This window comes from Lissotriton helveticus, chromosome 11 (genome assembly GCF_964261635.1).
Source record: "Lissotriton helveticus chromosome 11, aLisHel1.1, whole genome shotgun sequence".
In the NCBI taxonomy this organism is placed as follows: domain Eukaryota; kingdom Metazoa; phylum Chordata; class Amphibia; order Caudata; family Salamandridae; genus Lissotriton; species Lissotriton helveticus.
In genome coordinates, this window is record NC_136072.1 from 635,532,791 (window position 1) to 635,554,180 (window position 21,390).

Here is a 21,390-nt window from a genome sequence, read left to right on the forward strand (position 1 = left end):
ATCATACGTTTCTTTTGATGACGTGAGCCTTGTAGGCATCTGAAGAAGCACTGTTTTCATTCTGCTTAAAGTATCTATTCGAATAGAAGTAATTTTCAAACTGGGCCATGCCCTTGCCTCCCTGTCTGGAAAGGAGCTGGGGAACAAAGAACGTCCACAGCACTTGACCTTCGCAGTCGTAGTGACTAGATAAGGAGTCCCGGGCATAAGACTACAACATCTGCGGTCTACAATAAGAATGTAACTCCCATTATAGAGTCTTTGAAAGAATGGTTCTATTTCAGTTGCAGGTGCGCCTTGCTGGTGACATGAAAGGTTGTATGAATTCCCTTCACAGGCTCCATGCAAACTAATTCCGTTACACAGAAGCGTGCCGCTTAGTGACATAGCACAATTGTTGCCACTAAGAAACACTTTCTGTCCTTTATTACTGACACATGCATGTGAATAGGGCAGGTTCCAAGTTGTTTTAAGGTACCCCTTTCCCAATTTCTCGTACATGCCAGCCTGTATATATTTTTGGCAGTATTGAAACCTGAAGGTTGAGAGTGGAATATTTATGATTCCGTGTATTATCCATTCACTGACAGGTCGTTCTGACATTGTCATTGGTAATCTTTCAAGTTTTTCAATGCTCAAGATTGTATAATCAGCACCCTTTTGCGCCATACCGATTTGTCTATCAGTAAGGTTAAAGATTTGGAATAGTGACGTTGTGTTGATTAAACGCCAAGGCACATAGCCTGAACGCAGATTTTGCAACGTCCAGCCAAGCTGTACAATAGAACGCAATTGTGACTGACCATGTTGTAATAACAGTAAGTCTTGCGATAATATATCGATTGCTGAAGACACAATGCCGTCCAATGAAAAAATTCTGGAGGACAGAGTCATTAACCCATTGTCCACTACAGAAAGTGATTTTTCCAAATTAATACGGTCAATTTCCCGTATTCTCTCTGCTGTCTCAATTTGAGTAACCTTCCAGGCCTCATTGTATGCTGCATATACAGAGGCTGCTATGAAACGCTTTTGACGCTGTTTGCGTGGTCCCATTATGAAATCACGCAAGTCAGCACCATCAGTAAGTAAAGTTAGGTGTTGCTTAATTTCAGGCAGTGTGGAAGTTTGTAGCCATTGAAGGCATAATTTGCCCACACTGTAGGTTGTTATTATCCCTGGGTGATGTCTTTGGGGATATCTAGGGTCTGGCCTGGTCATTTTGAAACCCTGTGTTTTATTCAGGAATCTGTCTTGACAGTTATTTGTATCTGTGGGCCAGATCAACCATTGTTTCCAATCAGGATGTGTTCTGTTTTGGTTTAATATATGGTTTACGTCTATCTCTTCATCTTTAGAAGTGTTGCTAACCCTTGTTGGCTTTGGAATAGACGGGTTATTTAAATCTTTGATTTTGGCTAAGCCAAGACAGGTGGTTTGTTGAACAGTGTCATTTAAAAATATCATTTGTTCTGGGATCATGCAGGCTCTAAACAAAGCTTCTAAACCCTGTACTTGCCATTCTTTTGTACCCCAAACACTTTTCAAATCAACAGTTTTGTCCCAATAATCAAATCCAAAAGTATTCATTTTTTCGAAGAATGAATCTGAATATATCAATTTTGTGTTGGTTATCATGGTTTTCATCCCTGTCTTGTTTGACAATTTAAAATAAAATGTTTCAGCATTACTTGTGTTAAAACCTGAAAAATATGAATATTTGTCATAAACGGTTCTAGAGCTCCCTTTTGGAGGTGTAGCACAATGTTCCCATTGATTATAATTTAAAACATTTCTAGGTTGTGCAGATTTATGTAAAAAGTGGTTACCATAGTGGTTATAGCAATACATACTATCATAATTTGTAGAACCTTGCAAATAATCATGTTTTGTAAATTTAGCAGACATTACTAGATCAGACATCATGTTATTAATGCTTTCGAAGTCCCAATCATCAGCAAATGAGTTTGGTTTTGCAAAGTCACTCAAGGAGATCTTAATTTGGTGTGGATATTTCAGGATCTCGACCGGACCATAAATTTCATAGTCAGTGTTGTCCCAGGCTACCCCACCAGGTATCGGATTGGCTGTGAAGTTGGCTGAAGAAAGTTCTCTTTTCTCGACGTGTGAAGATGTGTGTGGTTTGAGGACCAAGTTGATGTTCTGACTTGCTGTGTCCATTTTAGCATATTTTCCCTCAATGAAGCGTCCCAAAGTAAAAACCATGATGAGCCAAAGTATGAGGATAAATGCACCAAAACCCACCCAAAATTCAATCCATGGAGAAATCAGATATGTTTCTTTCAGTTGTTTCAAAAGTTCCTTAGCTTTGTCTTTAAAGGATTTTGATGATGGCTGTGTCTTTGATTCACTGAAGCCTTCAGAGGAATCATCGAAGTTGATGAAGTACCCGGATGCAGTTCTGTCAATTGTTCCAATTGCTTCAGGATTTTTGTTTTTTGCATTGTCACTTGGTACTTCATTGTAGATTGGTGTGTCTCTGCTAAATGTTTTTATTTGGGTTTTCAGAGGTCTGAGTTCTATTGCATTGTTGCATAGTCCTTTTTGTTCTTCTGTAGGCGTTTCGAATGTGATGAGCCTCTTTGTTAGGACCTCTGTACTGGTAGCAAACCTTGGTGTTCTGCTACTTATTGGGAGTCCACTTGGCCTACTGTTTGTTATCGGCCACATGTTGTGGTTTTACCAGGTAGATGGATACAACTCGGTTCTCCTTTTTACCAGCAAGTGGCGGTAGTACAACTGATCATGTCCCGTTGACAGACAAGACAGGAACTGCTTTTCTGTAAGAAGGCCCAAATTCCTTCTTTACCGCGATCTTCTCCCTGACTAGATCTCCGACTTTTGGAATCCAGACAGGTCTTGCTGGGACAGGTGGTGATTCTTCAGTGGTTGTTGGCTGTTCTTTCAACTGTATGTTGCTCAGGTCTTTTCTTGTTTTGTTTAAGTCCTGCAAAATAGCCAAACGGTCTTTGACATCAAAGCTTTTTTCTTTAACCACTGAAGTCTGACTATCAAGGTCAGAGATCAACATCCTAGTTCCAAATAATAATTCGTACGGACTGAATCCCTTCAGAGAATTTCTTGGCAAGTTATTTAGACTACGTTGGACACTTATTAGATGTTTGACCCACCCAGCTCCCGAACCTAATATCCTTTCCATTATAGATTGCTTTCTGCCTTGGTTTTTTCTTTACACCATCCCGTACCCTCAGGAAGGAAGTGAGAAGATTCCCGCTGGGCTGTGCTCATTTGGCCATGTTTCCCCCCAGGCTGGTGGGCTTGAGCGAAAACAATGGTCAAACGTAACATGCTCTTAGCGTATATGCCATTTAGACTCGCAAATCTTTGTATAACAGTCCGGACGTCAGCCGAGTGCTGAGGATCTACATTATAAGTGGAAACTAGCCTGTATATGTTAATCGCAAGCCATTCTTTTTACTGGTGATGTTATCTGCAGTCAGATTCCACCGTATTATATTTTTTCTCTCCCCACTGCGATTTCTGTTGCAGTTTGGGCAGTTTTTTACAAACATGGTATGATGTAGGCTCATGCCTGGCCACCAGTACCTTGATTGTAAATCTTCCAGAGAATCTTTCAGTTTGAGGTGTCCAAGACCCTCACCCATATGTGCGTCTGCGATTAACAAGTGTCTCCTGTCCATGTTTGGAATCACTCTATCCCCCACTCCAGGGATTCGAGCAAAAGGGACGGAGTTTGCATCGATTATGTATGTGTAATTGAGTGGATAGTTGATCGGTAACGCTGAGCAGTCGCCTTTTGATGACGTTTTCACCGCCAGCAATGTTTCACCGTCAATGTATTTTAATGTACGCTTTTTTCGAACTACGGGAGCCGATTTAGTGGCTCCGCTGTGGCTGTTTCAGCCAATGAATTCCCTACAACGTGAACGCCATCACGTTGATGACTCAGTGAGTGAGTCACGTGAGTCTTTGGTAGTTCTTTTTGTAAAAGAGCTATTTGTTCCCAGAGCAGTTTCTGCTTTATTGGTGCATCTGTGTCATCTTTGTAACCGTTTTGAATCCATGTCTGCAAATCTTTGTTGTATGATTTGACGCAGTAATATGAATCTGACACTATAAGTGTCGGGAATTCGCGATCCGCATTATCTAGCGCCATTTTCAAAGCTATTATTTCAGTTTGTTGTTCTGAATTAGTTTCTACTGAGTGTGATTTTGTTAATAGAGGTTTTAATATACCTCCGCGCCACACTTCTTTTGTAATCTCACATGTGGGGTTGTATGCTTGTTCTCCCCAAACGGAGGGTTGAGCATGTCCGTCTGTATAGATTACACAGGCGTAATGTCGTAGAGGCAGAACGTCGATTGGCAGAGGATACGTCTTTTCATATTTTAGATTTTTTAATTCTTCTAGTTCTGGATCAAAGTAGTAGTATACTTTGTCCGTTGTGATTGAATTCACCCATTGTATCCATTCCGGATTCAATGTTGTTGTTGGTAAATTACACGGTGTTGTTAGTGCCTCAAAGGCTGATTCTGCTGTTCTGACTGTGATATGTCTACCGTCAGCTATGTCTTTCTCTCTAGCTATTGCGGTTTGAACTGCACGAATGATTTTTTCTGTATTACTGAATTTCTGTTCAGCTTCTGTGTACATGTGTGATTTGAATGCAATTGGTACCATTTCTCCCTCATTAGAGGTCAGGTATGTGAATCCGCATCTCCCTGGGATGACTCAAATCACAAGATTGCGTGTGTTATCACGTGTTTCTAATTTTGTTTTAATTAGCATGTCTGTTTGTAAGGATCTAAAAATTTCTGTGTGTGTTTGAGTCCAATTGGATCTTTTAAAGTCTGGTTTAATTAGATCATAAAGGGGTTTGACCCTTTCTGCGTAATTTGCAATGTATGTTCTTCCGAAATTTAGGAAGCCTAGAATTGACTGTAGGTTTTTTAGTGTTTTAGGAGCTTGGATTATGGCACATTTCTCTAGGAAATTGTCTGCCAGGCTTTTTCCTTCACTTGATAACTCATATCCTAAGAATAGGACTGTCAGATGGGCAATTCTGGACTTTTTAAAGTTGAATTTGTAACCCTCTGCAGCGAACCCAAGTATTATGGTGTTCACTCTTTTCAAGTGAGTCTCCAAGTCATCATCTGTTAAGTAAATGTCATCGACATAAGATAATGCTTCATCATCATATAGTTGTAGTAATTCTGTTACTCTCGCTGAGAATTCCCCCGGGCTGTTCTTGTACCCCTGGGCTAACCGACAGAATTGTTTTTGAGTGCCATTTACTGAGAATGCAGTTAAATATCTGCTCTCTGGTGCTATGTTTTGACAAAAGAATCCATTGGAGATGTCCAAGGTAGTTTTGTATTTTTTGCGCACTATGTTATTCATTAGTGCAGCACTGTGTGAGTTTTGCACTGCAAAAGTTTTGCAACATGTGTTAAGGTGTCGGTAATCCAAAACTAGACGATATGAATTGTCTGGTTTGGAGACCGGAAACAAAGGATTGTTCATTTGTGAGGTGCAAGTTTCAATCACCCCCTGGTATTCTAGCTGATCTAGTATTTCATTTACTTGTTTTTTAGCTTCTTGCTTAATTGGGTACTGCCTTTGTGCAGTTGGTTGTGATTTTAACTGTATTTTGTGAGGAGGAGAATCCTCATCCCATCCTACATGATTTTTATATAAAGCAGGTGCTAAAGCCACTGCCCACTTTCTAGCAAGTGTATATTTTTTATGAATCGGTATTTGATTCGAGAAGGCAGGCATAATTACTTCTTCGCCATGAGGGCACTCCCTAACAAACTCTGGTGGCCAGTCTTTTTCAGCTAGAAGGATATCATAGCCCTTGGAGAGATTATCCCAAAATAGTCCCCTTATTTTCCTAGTCTTATCTCCCTCTATACGTAATGTTATCTCGTATATCTTGTGGGGCTTGCTAACTCTGGTGTCTGCAGTTTCCACTTGAAGATATTCATTCGTGTCCACTGTCTCCAGATGATTCATAAGGACTTTGCGAGCTATGCTCACCTCTGCTGCACTGTCTAGCATTGTCTGAGCCCACTCTCCGTTTTTCAGTTGTGTCCTCAGTATTCTCGGCATTGTTAACTACCTTGATACTGGCTACCTTCTTTTTTGGAAATTGTAATTTCTTTTTTAATTGAGCAGGTTCCTTGTCTTTGGACTTGGCGTGCTCTTCTCTCTGTTCTGATCGTCCTCTTCTTTCCGATTTCTGCGAGGAATTCTGAAAAGATTGAGAGGGACGTGTATCAATGTCTTGATATCTATCAGGTTTTTTAATATTATCCCTATTTCTAAGGTTATATCTATTCCCAGAGGGGTCACTCTGCGGTGACCTCTGTCTTCGGTTCGGAGATTTCTCCCTTCGCCTAGGAGACCTTCCTCTGGACTGGAATTTCTTTTCTTTAGGATTGGATTGTTTGTTTCCATCCCAGTTCTTTTTCGATGAATTATTATTAAAAAATATTTTTTCTGGACTTTCAGTCAGTTGCGGTTTTACTGGTATTCCACCTAAACTATCTCTACCTAGTTCTTCATAGGATTTTTCTATGATTCTGGCAATTTCAGCTGGTTGGTCTGCTATATCTGTCTCTTTTAACCTCTGGCGGATCGCCACGTTTGCTGCTTCACCTTTTATGTTGGCTAATAATATAGCCGAGACCTGCTTGAAGTCTTTCAGTAATTTCATACCAAGAGTTAAAGCAGGTTCTGGACCGTATTCATCTTGAATTTGTTTTAGCACATCTGGTATTACCGAAATGGATGGAACACCGTGCGTTTTTGTGTAGATGGAAGCAAAGACTGTACCCCAAGTGTCACAGTCCTCTATGTGTGGTGCGATTCCCATTGGGAGACATATAGTCAGAATCCTGTGTTTTTCTAGCGGGGTGGTGTCAGGAAACACTGCCTCTATTTGGGTGATTTTCTGTGCCAACCAGAATGGTATCTGTTCCCGTTTAGCCGGAACTTTACCTAGGCAGGATTGGATGTTCTGTGGTGTGATTTTATTTGTGTTCCCCTGGTGAGGGGTCAGCTGTGGAAGTTTAATCGCTGGCTGGATTGTCGAAGTCCGCATTACATACTGAACTAATTGTCTATGAATTTTTAGTAATTGTTTCAGCTGTATTAACAGCTCTCCTGTAGACATCCCTTCGATGTCTGGATGTGGTGTGTATCCGGCTAGTACCGGCCACGTTGCTCCTGGTCTACCTAAAGGACCGAGCCTTGTAATGTGATTGTTATGTATTAGGGCGCCATCAAATAAGAGCAAATGCTCTTGAAATTTGAGTGGTACTTCCACCTCCTCGAAAGGAGTGTACTCATTAGGAGGTTCCTCTATTTTGTAATAGTGGAAGTACTTTGTTACAGCATTTGCTGCTGGAAAATGTATCCATGAATAGTATACCTCTGTCTGCCGATATTCGTGTGCCTCAATTACGAATATGACTGTGCCACCTCTAGGTGTCAGTCCATTTTCTATAAGTTTTAGACTTATAGATCTCCTTTTGATGACCGGAATGAGTATTATATCCGCGTCTGCTGCTTGCATGGTAGCATCAGCATCTGCGAGTTCAGTTGCTAATCTAACTTCCTCTCTTTCGTCATCACTTCCTGACATTTTACTGTTAGAAAGGTTATTCTTTTTGTTTGCAGATCAGGTTTCTTATGGAAACAGAGATTAGATGCACAATATTTTGGAACAGTGTATCCTTCAACGTTGACTATACCAAGAACCATACATAGGAGTTCCCTCCTGCGAGGTTTTGGAGGATATTACCTTTCACCCACTCCAGACGTCTTTGGAGTATGTGGGAGAAGGGGTCTGAGTGAGATAGCACGACTGAGTTACTCTAAATGACTTACGTTAGTTTTATCGCCCTTTCCAAACGCGTTGGGCGCCATGTAGTGTAGCTCCTATTTTCCCAATAGGCTCTGCGCATTGGAATAGTACCTACAGCAGTAAAGGCCTAGGCCAGACGTTAACTAGGTCTACTACTGTCGATACTAGACTTAAGTTTTGGGTTTGCCAGCGTAGCTCAGAGTTCGCTAGAAACTTTCTCGAATGTTCAAGGAGGAATAAACTTCCCTGATTAGACAAGAAGGGATTTAGTTTCTGATAACCATAGAACATGACAACTTTGCTCTCCCCTAATCAAGAGTCAATCTCGAGAGTCGTGTGAGCACAAGGCAATTATTTTACTCAGTCAGTACGTGCATTCTTAGTCTCATCAGATTGTAGAGAAAAGGAAGAGACGGGCGTGTTCAATAAAAAGGTGTTATTTATTGATCAGTCTCTTTTCTCGTACAAGAGAAATGGATCGATATTATTGCAATACTTATAGTTAAGTAAAGTGCATACATTAAAAGCAATAGTATAAAATAATACTGTAAAAACATTGATATGGTTTCTGAGCCATATGATGTTTAAAATGATTAAAATATATTTACATACACATATACATTTGACTAAACGTACTCAACTGTTGTTTCTAAATACGCCTACCCCGTGTACCTGACCTAAGTCTAATGCGTGGGCGGGAATAGAAAGTTACAGTTTAAGTTAAGTTTGTTTTTGCCAAGTGAATAACTAATGAATTCTCTGTGAGGGGTTATTCAGTTCTGTACCTGGAAGTTAGGATGAATGAGGAATGGTATCTCTTTCTCTGCTCTCGATATTCCAGGCTGCCTGCGGGGGCTGCCCAGAAGCGCCGGTGCTGGGTCTCTCGGCTTGAGATAGCAGCGCGTCTCTCAGCACGTCAGGAAGGCGGGGCTGCTGCCAGCGGGGTCTGCTTCTGCTCTCGGCTTCGGCAAGGATGGCTGCTCCGTCTCGTCACCACGCGTGTGTTTGCATAGGGCAAGATCGGCAATATTTATACCTTAAAGGTGCCGAGATTGACGTAAGGATGGACATAGATACGTCAATAAAGATGTCATACGACTTGCTCGTTAGCACATTCTTTACTAAAGTTCTCTGTGAAATCAAAACAATGGCCGCACGGATTTTCCAGGTTGTCATAGGTTTGATTTGTTATGAGAACGTCGTATGCCTTAACAGGGGCTGGAGGAATGTCGCTTGTCTAATTAGATCTCAAGCGTTATGACCTAATCAGATAACACGTTCCTGTGCCGTAGTGTGACTGCGTCAGATAACGGTATCTGCATCATGGGGGCTGTTCTTGCCTCATGGGCTGACTGATAGTTATCTTGATAGTTAGTTTAACCAGAATAGGGTCAGGAATAGGGGGATCGATTCAGAACCTATAGGAATACATGACAGTGATGGCGTTCACGTTGCAGGGAATTCATTGGCTGATGAGGCAGCGAAGGCAGCTGTGCAAACGGCTTCCGTAGCTGCCATCACACGGTCAAAAACAAAAATTAGACAGCGAAATATTACAGGCTGTCAGCGCTACAGAAAAGGATTCGATAGAAACACTCCCGAAAGGCTTTCCAGTAAAATACTCATACAAAACTGATGCAAACAATGTTCCTTTTGCCCGAATCCCTGGAGTGGGGGATAGGGTAATTCCAAACATGGAACATAGGTTAGGACTGATAATAGCGGCACACGAAGGGCTTGCTTCTGTACATGCTGGCGTCTCAGCCACAGTATCATTATTAAAACAGAGATACTGGTGGCCACAAATGAGAAGACAAACAAGGAACTATGTTTTAGAATGTGAAATATGTCAAAGAATGAAAGTATCAACGGTGAGACGACCAGCACAGACGCCCCTTCTAATCTCAGATAAACCATTAGCCTGTGTTTATCTGGACCACTGTGGTCCCTTACAAAGGGATGGTAACTATAAATATATCCTGGTCGCAGTGGACTCATGCACGAGATTCATATGGATGTGGCCCCAGCGATCGGCTGACGCCAGAACTGTTATAAAAGATTTGCGAGTCTTTATCGGCACATACGCAATTGGCATGCTGCATTCTGACCAGGGTCCTGCTTTTAGCTCTCGGGCTTATAAGGAGGCCATGACCAGCATGGGCATTGCATTGCGGTATTCTTGTCCATTTCACCCTGAGGGGAACGGAATTGTTGAAAGAAAAAACCGTGACATAAAGCAATCTATAACAGCAAAGGTATTAGGTTCGGGAGCTGGGTGGGTCAAACATCTAATAAGTGTCCAACGTAGTCTAAATAACCTGCCAAGAAATTCTCTGAAGGGATTCAGTCCGTACGAATTATTGTTTGGAACTAGGATGTTAGTCTTAGATCTTGACAGTCAGACTTCAGTGGTGAAGGAAAAAAGCTTTGATATCAAAGATCGTTTGGCTATTTTACAGGACTTAAACAAAACAAGAAAAAACCTGAGCAACATAAAGTTGAAACAGCAGCCAACAACCACTGAAGAACCACCACCTGTCCCAGCAAGACATGTCTGGATTCCAAAAGTCGGGGATCTAGTCAGAGAAAAGATCGCGGTAAAGAAGGAATTTGGGCCTTCTTACAGAAAAGCAGTTCCTGTCTTGTCTATCAACGGGACAAGATCAGTTGTACTACCGCCGCTTGCTGGTAAAAAGGAGAACCGAGTTGTATCCATCGACCTGGTAAAACCACAATCATGTGGCCGATAACAAATAGTAGGCCAAGTGGACTCCCAATAAGTAGTAGAACACCAAGATTTGCTACCAATACAGAGGTCCTAACTAAGAGGCTAATCACATTCGAAACGCCTACAGAAGAACAACAAGGACTATGCAACAATGCAATGGAACTTAAACCTCTGAAAACCCAAATTAAAACATTTAGTAGAGACACACCAACCTATGATGAAGTAACAAACGAATATGCAAGAAACAGTAATCCTGAAGCAATTGGAACAATTGACAGAACTGCATCCGGCTACTTCATAAACTTCGATGATTTCTCTGAAGACCTCAGTGAATCAAAAACACAGCCATCAACAAAAACCTTTAAAGTTAAAGCTAAAGAACTTTTGAAACAACTGAAAGAAACATATCTAACTTCTCCATGGATTGAATTTTGGGTGGGCTTTGGTGCATTTATCCTCATACTTTGGCTCATCATGGTACTAACTTTGGGACGCTTCATTGAGAGAAAATATGCTAAAATGGACACAGCAAGTCAGAAAATCAACTTGATCCTCAAGCCACACACATCTTCACACATCGAGAAAAGAGAACTTTCTTCAGTCAACTTCACAGCCAATCCTATACCGGGTGGGGTAGCATGGGACAATACTGACTACGAAATTTATGGTCCAGTTGAAATCCTGAAATATCCACACCAAATCAAGATCTCGTTGAGTGACTTTGTAAAAACAAGCTCATTTGCTGATGATTGGGACTTTGAAAGCATTAATAATATGATGTCTGACTTAGTGATGTCTGCTAAATTTACCAAACATGATTATTTGCAGGGTTCGACTAATTATGATAGTATGTACTGTTACAACCACTATGGTAACCATTTTTTACATAAATCTGCACAACCTAGAAATGTTTTAAATTATAATCAATGGGAACATTGTGCAACCCCTCCAAAAGGAAGCTCAAGAACCGTTTATGACAAATATTCATACTTTTCAGGGTTCAATACAAGTAATGCTGAAACATTTTATTTCAAATTGTCAAATAAGACAGGGACAAAGACCATGATAACAAACACGAAATTGATATATTCAGAATCATTTTTTGAACAAATGAATACTTTTGGTTTTGATTATTGCGACAAAAATGTTGAAGTAAAAAGTGTTTGGGGTACAAAAGAATGGCAAGTACACGGTATAGAATCATTGTTTAGAGCCTGCATGATCCCAGAACAAATTATATTTTTAAATGACACTGTTCAACAAACTACCTGTCTTGGCCTAGCCAAAATCAAAGATTTAAATAAACTGTCTATTCCGAAGCCAACAATGAACAGCAATAGCTCTACAGATGAAGAGATAGACGTAAACTATGTATTAAACCAAAACAGAACACATCCTGATTGGAAACAGTGGTTGATCTGGCCCACAGATACTAATAACTGTCAAGACAGATTCCTGAACAAAACACAGGGGTTCAAATTGACCAGGCCAGACCCTAGATATTCCCAAAGACAACACCCAGGGATAATAACCACCTACAGTGTGGGCAAATTATGCCTTCAATGGCTACAAACTTCCACACTGACAGAAATTAAGCAACACCTAACTTTACTTACTGATGGTGCTGACTTGCGTGATTTCATTATGGGACCGCGCAAACAGCATCAGAAACGTTTCATAGCAGCCTCTGTATATGCAGCTTACAACGAGGCCTGGAAGGTGACTCAAATTGAGACAGCAGAAAGTATACGGGAAATTGACCGTATTAATTTGGAAAAATCACTTTCTGTAGTGGACAACGGGTTAATGACTCTGTCCTCCAGAATTTTTTCTTTGGACAGCATTGTGTCTTCAGCAATCGACATAATATCGCAAGACTTACTGTTGTTACAACACAGTCAGTCTCAATTGCGTTCTATTGTACAGCTTGGCTGGACGTTACAAAATCTGCATTCAGGCTATGTGCCTTGGCGTTTAATCAACACAACGTCACTATTCAATATCTTTAACCTTACTGATAAACAAGTCAGTATGGCACAGAAGGGTGCTGATTATACAATCCTGAGCATTAAGAAACTCGAGAGATTACCAGTGACAATGTCAGAACGACCTGTCAGTGAATGGATAATACATGGGATAATTACTATTCCAATATCAACCTTCAGGTTTCAATACTGCCAAAAATATATACAGGCTGGCATGTACGAAAAATTGGGAAAAGGGTACATTAAGACAACATGGAACTTGCCCTATTCACATGCATATGTCAGTAATAAAGGACAGAAAGTGTTTCTTAGTGGCAATAATTGTGCGATGTCACTAAGCGGTACACTTCTGTGTAATGGAATTAGTTTGCATGGAGCCTGTGAAGGGAACTCAAATAACCTTTCATGTCACCAGCTAGGCACACCTGCAACAGAGATAGAACCATTCTTTCAAAGACTCTATAATGGGAGTTACGTTCTAATTGTGGACCGCAGATGTTGTAGTCTTATGCCCGGGACTCTTTATCTCGTAACTACGACTGAGAAGGTCAAGTGCTGTGGACGCTTATTGTTCCCCAGCTCCTTTCCAGACAGGGAGGCAAGGGCATGGCCTAACTTGAAAATTACTTCTATACGAATAGATACTTTAAGCAGAATGAAAACAGTGCTTCTTCAGAGGCCGACCAGACTCACGTCATCAAAAGAAACGTATGATCTCCTAGTCGCAAGGACGACTGCAGAGATTCACTCATTGTTATCAACTAATTCCCCCATACATTTCGCAGAAATCCTGAATGAAATCTTAAATATTTCTGATACCAGTGGAGTCTCAAAAGTATTTAAGACAGTATTTTCGATGGCATTAACACCATTCAAAGCCATACTGGGTATTTTTCCAGATTTCGTCCATTCGATTTTTGGCGGACTTCCCCTCATTTTGGGACTAATTGCAGGAATCCTATTCTTGGTCCTTATATTTCGTTATGGCAAACCGTGTCACAGACAAAACACCTGCGACAAGGGAAGAAACAATCCGAGCCATTGGATACCGGGACCGGATATCAAAAATCCTGGGACTATCCCTGCTTAGAGACCTGAACATGACTTGGTTTCTTTCATTTCGACCAATGTGGCATCGATGTGTTTTACCTGTATTAAGGTGCTTGCTATGCGGAGAAGAATGCGTGTTGGACACCTGTCTGACGCCACAATCGGATGCGCCAATGGATGCAGAAACATTGTTGAGTCCAATAACGGCTCATGCTTTGTGCTGCCCTCAACGGCTACCAATCCTGATGACGGCATTCGTGGAAACTTCACCACTACGATTGAGGGGTAGTGAAGTTCAAGATGAAAGCAGCATCGATCAGGTACGACCTTCTGTCAGCAATACTAATCAAAACGTCAATGGAGACAATCATGCGCACAAATGCATGGTTACACCTTTTTCCGAGTTAGTGGAACTCTCCCAGGAAGCTGTTGACAGCTTTTTCGACAGTCTAAATGATATGATGTTCTCACCAGAGCAGAAATAGAGACTTTTTGAGCAAGCTAGCACACGGCGTTCCCAACACCCTGAATTTGGCCTTCAACTTTAATAACAAAATAGCATGAACAACTTTCCCTCCAGTTCACGGACAGCAGTTTTTTCAGCAGCCCCAAAATATTTTTTACGATTTTTCGGGACAGTTATCTTCTGCTTAAAGTAAGAACTATTCTTAGAGAACTAAAATTTCTATTTTTAGATACTTTATAGACATTAGCTGCCCGTTGGTATGTTCATAATTATTTTATTCTGTGATGAAATGGTCTCGAACTTTTTCTTCTGTATTAAGAGCCATTTCATGTGTAATTCTCATATTCGACTAGTAATAATGTATACATATGCTTGATTACTTTGGCATTACTCTATAGCTTGAGTGCATATAGTACATGTAACTATTTTTTCGTATATTATATAAATTCGAAATGCATTATATGTATTTTGGGGTGGTAAGGTATACACAATACTCTACAGTATGTTTTACTATGCCTAGATTCGTAAACATGGCCATAGTTAGCGTGGAGTGGGTGTGATGTATTCCTATAGGTTCTGTATCGATCCCCCTATTCCTGACCCTGTTCTGGTTAACAAGTTAACTAGCCGCCATCCCATGATGCAGAAACCGTTATCTGATTAAGCCACACTACGGCACAGGAACGTGTTATCTGATTAGGTCATAACGCTTGCCATCTAATTAGACAAGCGATATTCCTCCAGCCCCTGATAAGGCATACGGAGTTCTCAAAACAAATCAAACCTATGACAACCTGGGAAAAACCCTGCGGCCATTGTTCTGATTTCACCGAGAACTTCAGCAAAAGAATGTGCTAACGACCAAGTCGTATGACATCCTTATTGACGTATCTATGTCCATCCTTACGTCAATCTCGGCACCTTACAGGTATAAATATTACCGGTATTGCCTTAAGCAAACACACGCGGTGGTGACGAGATCGGAGCAGCCAGACTTGCCGAAGCCCAGAGCAGAGCAGACCCCGCTGGCGCAGCCCCGCCTTCCTGACGCGCTGAGAACGAGACGCTGCTTTCTCCTGCCGAGAAATCCAGCTCCGGCGCTTCCAAGCAGCCCTCGCAGGCAGCCTGGAATATCGAGACCAGAGACGAGAGATACCATCCCTCATTCATCCTAAATTCCAGGTACAGAACTGAATAACCCCTCGCAGAGAATTCTTGAGTCAGTCACTTGGCATAACAAACTTAACTTAAACTGCTAACTTTCTATTTCCGCCCACGTATTAGGCTTAGGTCAGGTACACTGGGGTAGGGGTAGTTAGAAACACCAGTTGAGTACGATTAGTCAATGTATATATGTATGTATCTATTTTATTCATTCTAAACCACTATATGGCTTAGAAACCATATAAATGTTTTTACAGTATTATTTTATACTTCTGCTTTTATTGTATGCACTTTACTTAACCATAAGTATTGCGATAATATCGATCCATTTCTCTTGTATGAGAAAAGAGACTGATCAATAAATACCATCTTTTATTGAACACGCCGGTCTCTTCCTTTTCTCTACAATCTGGTGAGACTAAGAATGCACGTACTGACTGAGTAAAATAAGTTGTCTTTTGTTTTCACACGACTCTAGAGATACACTCTTGATTAGGGGAGAGCAAAGTTGTCATGTTCTATGGTTGTCAGAAACTAAATCCCTTCTTGTCTATCCAGGGAGGTTCAACTCCTCCTTGCCTATTCGAGAAAGTTTCTAGTGAACTCTGAGCTAGCTGGCAAACCCAAAACTTTAAGTCTAATATCGACAGTAGAAGACCTAGTTAACGTCTGGTCTAGGCCTATACTATTGAAGGTATTATTCCAATGCGCAGAGCCTATTGGGATAATAGGAACTACACTACACTTTCAAAGGCAGCCTGGCTAAATCAGACTCTGCTTCTGGCAGTTACCTCCAACAACAGCCAGCCCCACCCAAACGCCACTTAGGTCGGATATGAGCCAGACAGCAATGAGCAAACATACCTAGTATACACACAGCAACATGGTATTTTCTAAATGAAGTAAAAAAATCAATGCAGCACTGGCAGTCACACCACACTTGACACCCACCACCACTACACAGACATGTAGGTCTGGTCTGTGTTGTTGTTTACCTTTAGCCCTCTTCAAAGTCATCATCAATCATCCAAATCGGTTGGTTTCAGTGAATTTGAAAATTTCCATCTTCTTCTGGTGGCATTTCTCTAAGTAGTTCCACTCACGCCCTGAGTTATTCCAGCAATCATCTCTGATCGTCCTGACCTAACTCTGACTGCGAGTATGCTGTTCAACTCCGAGTCTGTACCAACAGTGTTCGACTCACAAGTGAGTCCTCCAGACTCGTCCACTCCCAACTCAAAATACAATGGATTGGCCTGTAGTAGTACAATTCTTTTATTGAACAACAAGAAGCGAAAGATTGACTTGAGTCACTTTGTAGAATAGACATTCAAAACAATCAGCAATCACTCAGTGTGCAATGCATGCCATCATGTACCTGTTCTTCTGGGGCAGTCCCTCTAAGTTAGGAAAGGATAGATAGATAGTCATGGCCCTGGGTTGGAGGCAGGCACACATTTGTTTGAATTCTCCATCCAATGTCTGACTTGAGGTAAATGGATTTTGGGCGAGTCAGGAGTGGACTTTACTTCTTTACTGACTGCACACAGTTGCAACTCCGATCCGGCAATAAAAAGAGTAGGATGGTGGGGATGGATTTGTTAATAATGAAGTAAATAATGTTCCTTAGCTATATCTTTTAGGGGGGGGTTGGCATCAAAGAAAGAAAGAAAGAAAGTAACTGGAAAATGAAAGTGACTAGTTGTCAGGGAAGTAGAGCTCATCCTCAAACTCTGGTGGTTCGCCCAGAGGTTGGGCACTTAACACATGACTTCTATCTGAGTCGCTGTCATCATCTTCCTGCTGTACTACTTCAGGTATGGTGTAATCCGGGGGTATAAAGTGCTGATTCATTTTTATCTCGGTTAATCTCTCTACATTTTGGGGTGAGAGACTGGTACTTCTCACTGTCAAAACGGCACCAGCAGCACTGAAAACAATCTCAGCAGAGACACATGCCATGGGGCAAGCCAGATAGTTTATCGCCAGCCTGCTGAGCACTGGCCATTGGTGTCTGTTCCCAAACTAATACAGCAATGGGTTTGATCAAAGAAGACCTCTGTTGCGTCATCCAGAAAGGCATGGTCATGAGTGCACTGCTTTTTTCAGCCTCTTTTGCCTTTGTCTCAGTACTGGATTTAAGCCCTACCTGTAGAAACCATTCCTGTGCTGATTTTGTGGATGAGGCTCCTGTTCTTGTTGCTATTGGTTATGGTGTTGTTGTTGGGTTTGGCTGTTGTGAGCAACCGCACTGCCCTCAGGCTCTGAAGTTGAACTTGAAGCTGTCTGCGCTGCAGTACCTGTTATGCCCTGAAGGAGCGGACCTCTAATTCCTGGCCCTTCTTTTTTTAGCTGACTGGCTTGCATAGCTATCCACGTTTTGTAGCTGGCAACATCCCCATCTGAAAAAGGAATGAAATTGTGCAGTAATAGTTTGTACAGTGGATCAAACATTGTGGCACAATTGTAATGGTTGGATGACACAATGCCTCTTTGCACCCTTTTATTTTCAGATAAGCGAAGGGTTAAGCTCCCCACCAACTCATATGCTTCTTTTTTCCTCCACACCTGCGTACATTCATGATACCTCCTTGAGCTGTTGCTGTAGAATGTGCAAAAATGGGATAGCTTGGCCCATGGTATAGTCCTCCTTGCTGGCTTCATGTGTGAAGACCTTGAAAGGAAGCAGCATCTCTTTCAGGCATTTAACTAGGCCCCATTGGCCTATCTCAATGATCATGCCTTTCACATTAGCATCCGCTCTTTGCATGACATATTCATTGGTTTGTCTGTTCTGCTCAAACAGACATTCAAGCATGTAATCAGTTGAGTTCCAAGGTTTTGGCACCTCTTGGATGAGTGTATTTACTGTCATTCTATTATCACGTTGAATGATCCTCATCTGCTTCCGGGCTATAAAAGAATGGCTAAAATGTCTGCAGATTCTTTTGCAGGTGGTCAGTAAGTTGCTGACTCAGTCTTCTTTTTTCAGAAAGTCTTAAACAATAATGGTAATGCAGTGCGCCAAACACAGGACCCTGAAATAGTCACCATTGGCCAAGGCCTTACCTATGTTACTGCCATTGTCCGTGGCAACAAAACCAATGTTATGCCCTCTTGGTTGCAGCTGTTCAAAGACCTTGCTGTCAAAGTCTTCCAAAATGTTTGCAGCAGTATGAGATGTCTCCATGGTGAACATGGCTACTGTTGCCTGTTTCAGAGTGGCAATACAAATCTCAGCAGTGTCAACACCTGCAGATATCTTTTCTCTAACCCCCAAAAAAGAGATCCAGTGTGTAGTGATGCTCATGTAATCAGTGGCTTGGCAACTGGTCCACGTGTCTGTTTCCAGGAGGATAGTGTGAACAGCACTCTGCTGCAAAGCTTGTCGAAGAAATTCCAGCACATCGTGATGTAGTGCTGAAACAGCAACTCTGGTGAAATAGGACCGCTGGGAACCTTCCCTTTTGGCCAGAGGGCTGCCACAAATTCAAGAAAACCCACCCCTTCCACAAAAGAAAAAGGAGGAGGTCCAACGCTAACATTTTAGCCAGCTTCGCATTGTACAAATGTGCCATTTGGTGGTTGAGTTCGTACTGCCCCTCTGACCTAAACATGCTGAAAATGGTAGCCTGGATTTTTTTCTTTTCTGGTGCCACTGATGCAGGTGAATTCTTGACACTATATGTTAGGCTCAATGCTCGTTTTTTCATTGCGGTGCTCTCTTGCCTTGGAACCTTTAGTGTCTCAGCTTGACTCTTGTGCCATTGCAATGTGTGCAGTACCACTGCACTGCTGGGGACAGGGCTGCTTTGTGTACTGGAGAAAATGTCTCCTCTTTGTTCACCTTCCACTGTGATCGGAGCTTCATCATCCCCTCCGCCAACAACACTTGCAATTTTTGGGACGCTAAGGTGCGCCTTCCACTGGATCAAGTGGTGTTTTCTCAGATGGGTTGTTTGGCCTCCGATACCATAGTTTGTACCAAGCCTACCCTGACTAACACCTACTCCACATATGCAGCATATAGCAATGTTCACCTCTTTCTGGCTAAGCGAAAAGAAGTCCCAAACTGGGGAGGTCAACTTTCTGATGCTGCTGCTGCCACTTGCAATGTCGGATGAACTGGAAGGTGGGCGTGATGTTTGACTCTCTGCAGTACCTACTTCTACGGAGGTGGCTGTGGTGCATATAGGTCACTGCCGAGAGTTTGTAAATATGGCAGCTGGAGGTAATGTTGGTGGAATCTGTGTTAGTTGTATCCGTGCCACATCCCTCACAGCAATTTGGCATGGGGTAATGTTGGTCTCCACTGGGGCAGGGCTAATGTCCATGATGACTGGATCGTCATCATCCTCCTCTTCTACATCTACCTCCACAACTCTAAGGCTTTCTGGAACCTTCCTTTTCACTAGACTTGTCCTGTAGCATGTCTCACTCTCAGACTGAGGTGGAATCTAAGTTGCATCTAGATCATCAGAAGGGGGCTTGGAGAAGAAGTTGATAGACTAAGCCTCCTTTTCCTTGCTGGGGATCTGGAAGACAATGGATCTTCTGAAAAAATAGCTTGTTCTTCTTTTTCCTCAGAAGGAAGCTCGATCTCCTGAACTGCCCCTACTTTAAGAGGAACAACTACTGTTACGGGGTGGTTGTGGCTTTTGTTGCCCACTTATTAGAGTTCCCTACATTGATTGGGTGCTACTGTGCAATAATGATATGTCAATTTCAACATGACTGCTCGTTGGCGTTGTGATTAGACTGACTGCCTCTGCGACAGACATGAACTTGGCCCTAGGTTGGTGGGGTGGGTCCACTGATGAGGGGGTGCTGCTCCCAGCTTGCTCCCCAGACACCGCTGCTGCAGGCACAATTTTTCATTTCCCAAAAAAGGTCTTGAGTGACATAACGGTGGTGGTAGGTGTCAGTGCCATTTTCTCACTGGCAACTTTCATGGTACTGGACCTGGTACATTTCTTTGGGACCATCTTAAAGATGTCAGTTAGCACGCAGTGCCACAAGTTGAAGAGATGTCTGTCTGTGGTCAGACATCACGTGACGCCGTGCACAGGGCGCAGGCCTTCTTTCTGGCAGTACAATAGGTGATGTTGTCTCCTCCTCTTTTGTGCACCTAAAAGCAAAGACCATTAATACAATGGGGTTAACCCAGTGAGTCAAAGGACCTAAAAGCAAAGAAGCGAGAAGAACATCAGTGAAACATAGCATTGTTTTGGATTCATTACGAGTGCAAACAAATGCATTATAATTTAGTGTATGTGGTCACACTTGTTATTGTTATTACCGCAGTTATTAAAACAATTAACAATACAGTATAACAATTTGTGGGACTTTCACAACAACAACGGCTTTCATGGTGTACTGTGTTCACTACAGTAGTACACTCAAGAAGGATAGGAAAGAAGAAGAACAACAACAAAAATACAAATGTAACAGTTTGGCATTGTACATCAGCACTCAGGGAGCTACAGCCGACAAATAAAAAGACAATGGATGCAATAAGCAAAGGGGAACAAAGGGAAGACAGACATGCATACCTATATGCCAAAAGCACACTAACTGCCTCCACAAAATGGCCACCAGCCACATGGTCACAACACAACAACAACAAGCAGGAGGCCTGGAAAACTCAAGCAGGCCTCTATGGAGACAGACTTTCCAAAATGGCCCCTGTCCACATGGGGAAGCTCAGCCAAGGCAAATGATGGCCCACTATTACAGACACACTCACACACTGGCCAAACAAAGGATGCATGCTAAACAACACATCTTTAATTCAACAATGCCAAAAACGAAATCCACAGGACTAAAAAAAGGTTTGCAAGTTACAAGCACACACATCCAACAAAGGCATTTGATTTAACACACGTGAAAAAAACTGAAATACCCCCCAAAAACACATTTTTTATTCAATCCCATGCCATCCATGATGTTTAAATTCAGCAGACACCTCAGAAACAGTTGTTTCATGCACCCATGAGCAGCTCTGTGCCTACTCGTTGAAAGGCCTATTGGCAGACTACTGGGCTACATTGTGAATTAAATAAATATTGCAAATTGATTTCAAACGTTGAAAAAAATATAGTGAACTGTGCAACATGTTTCCTT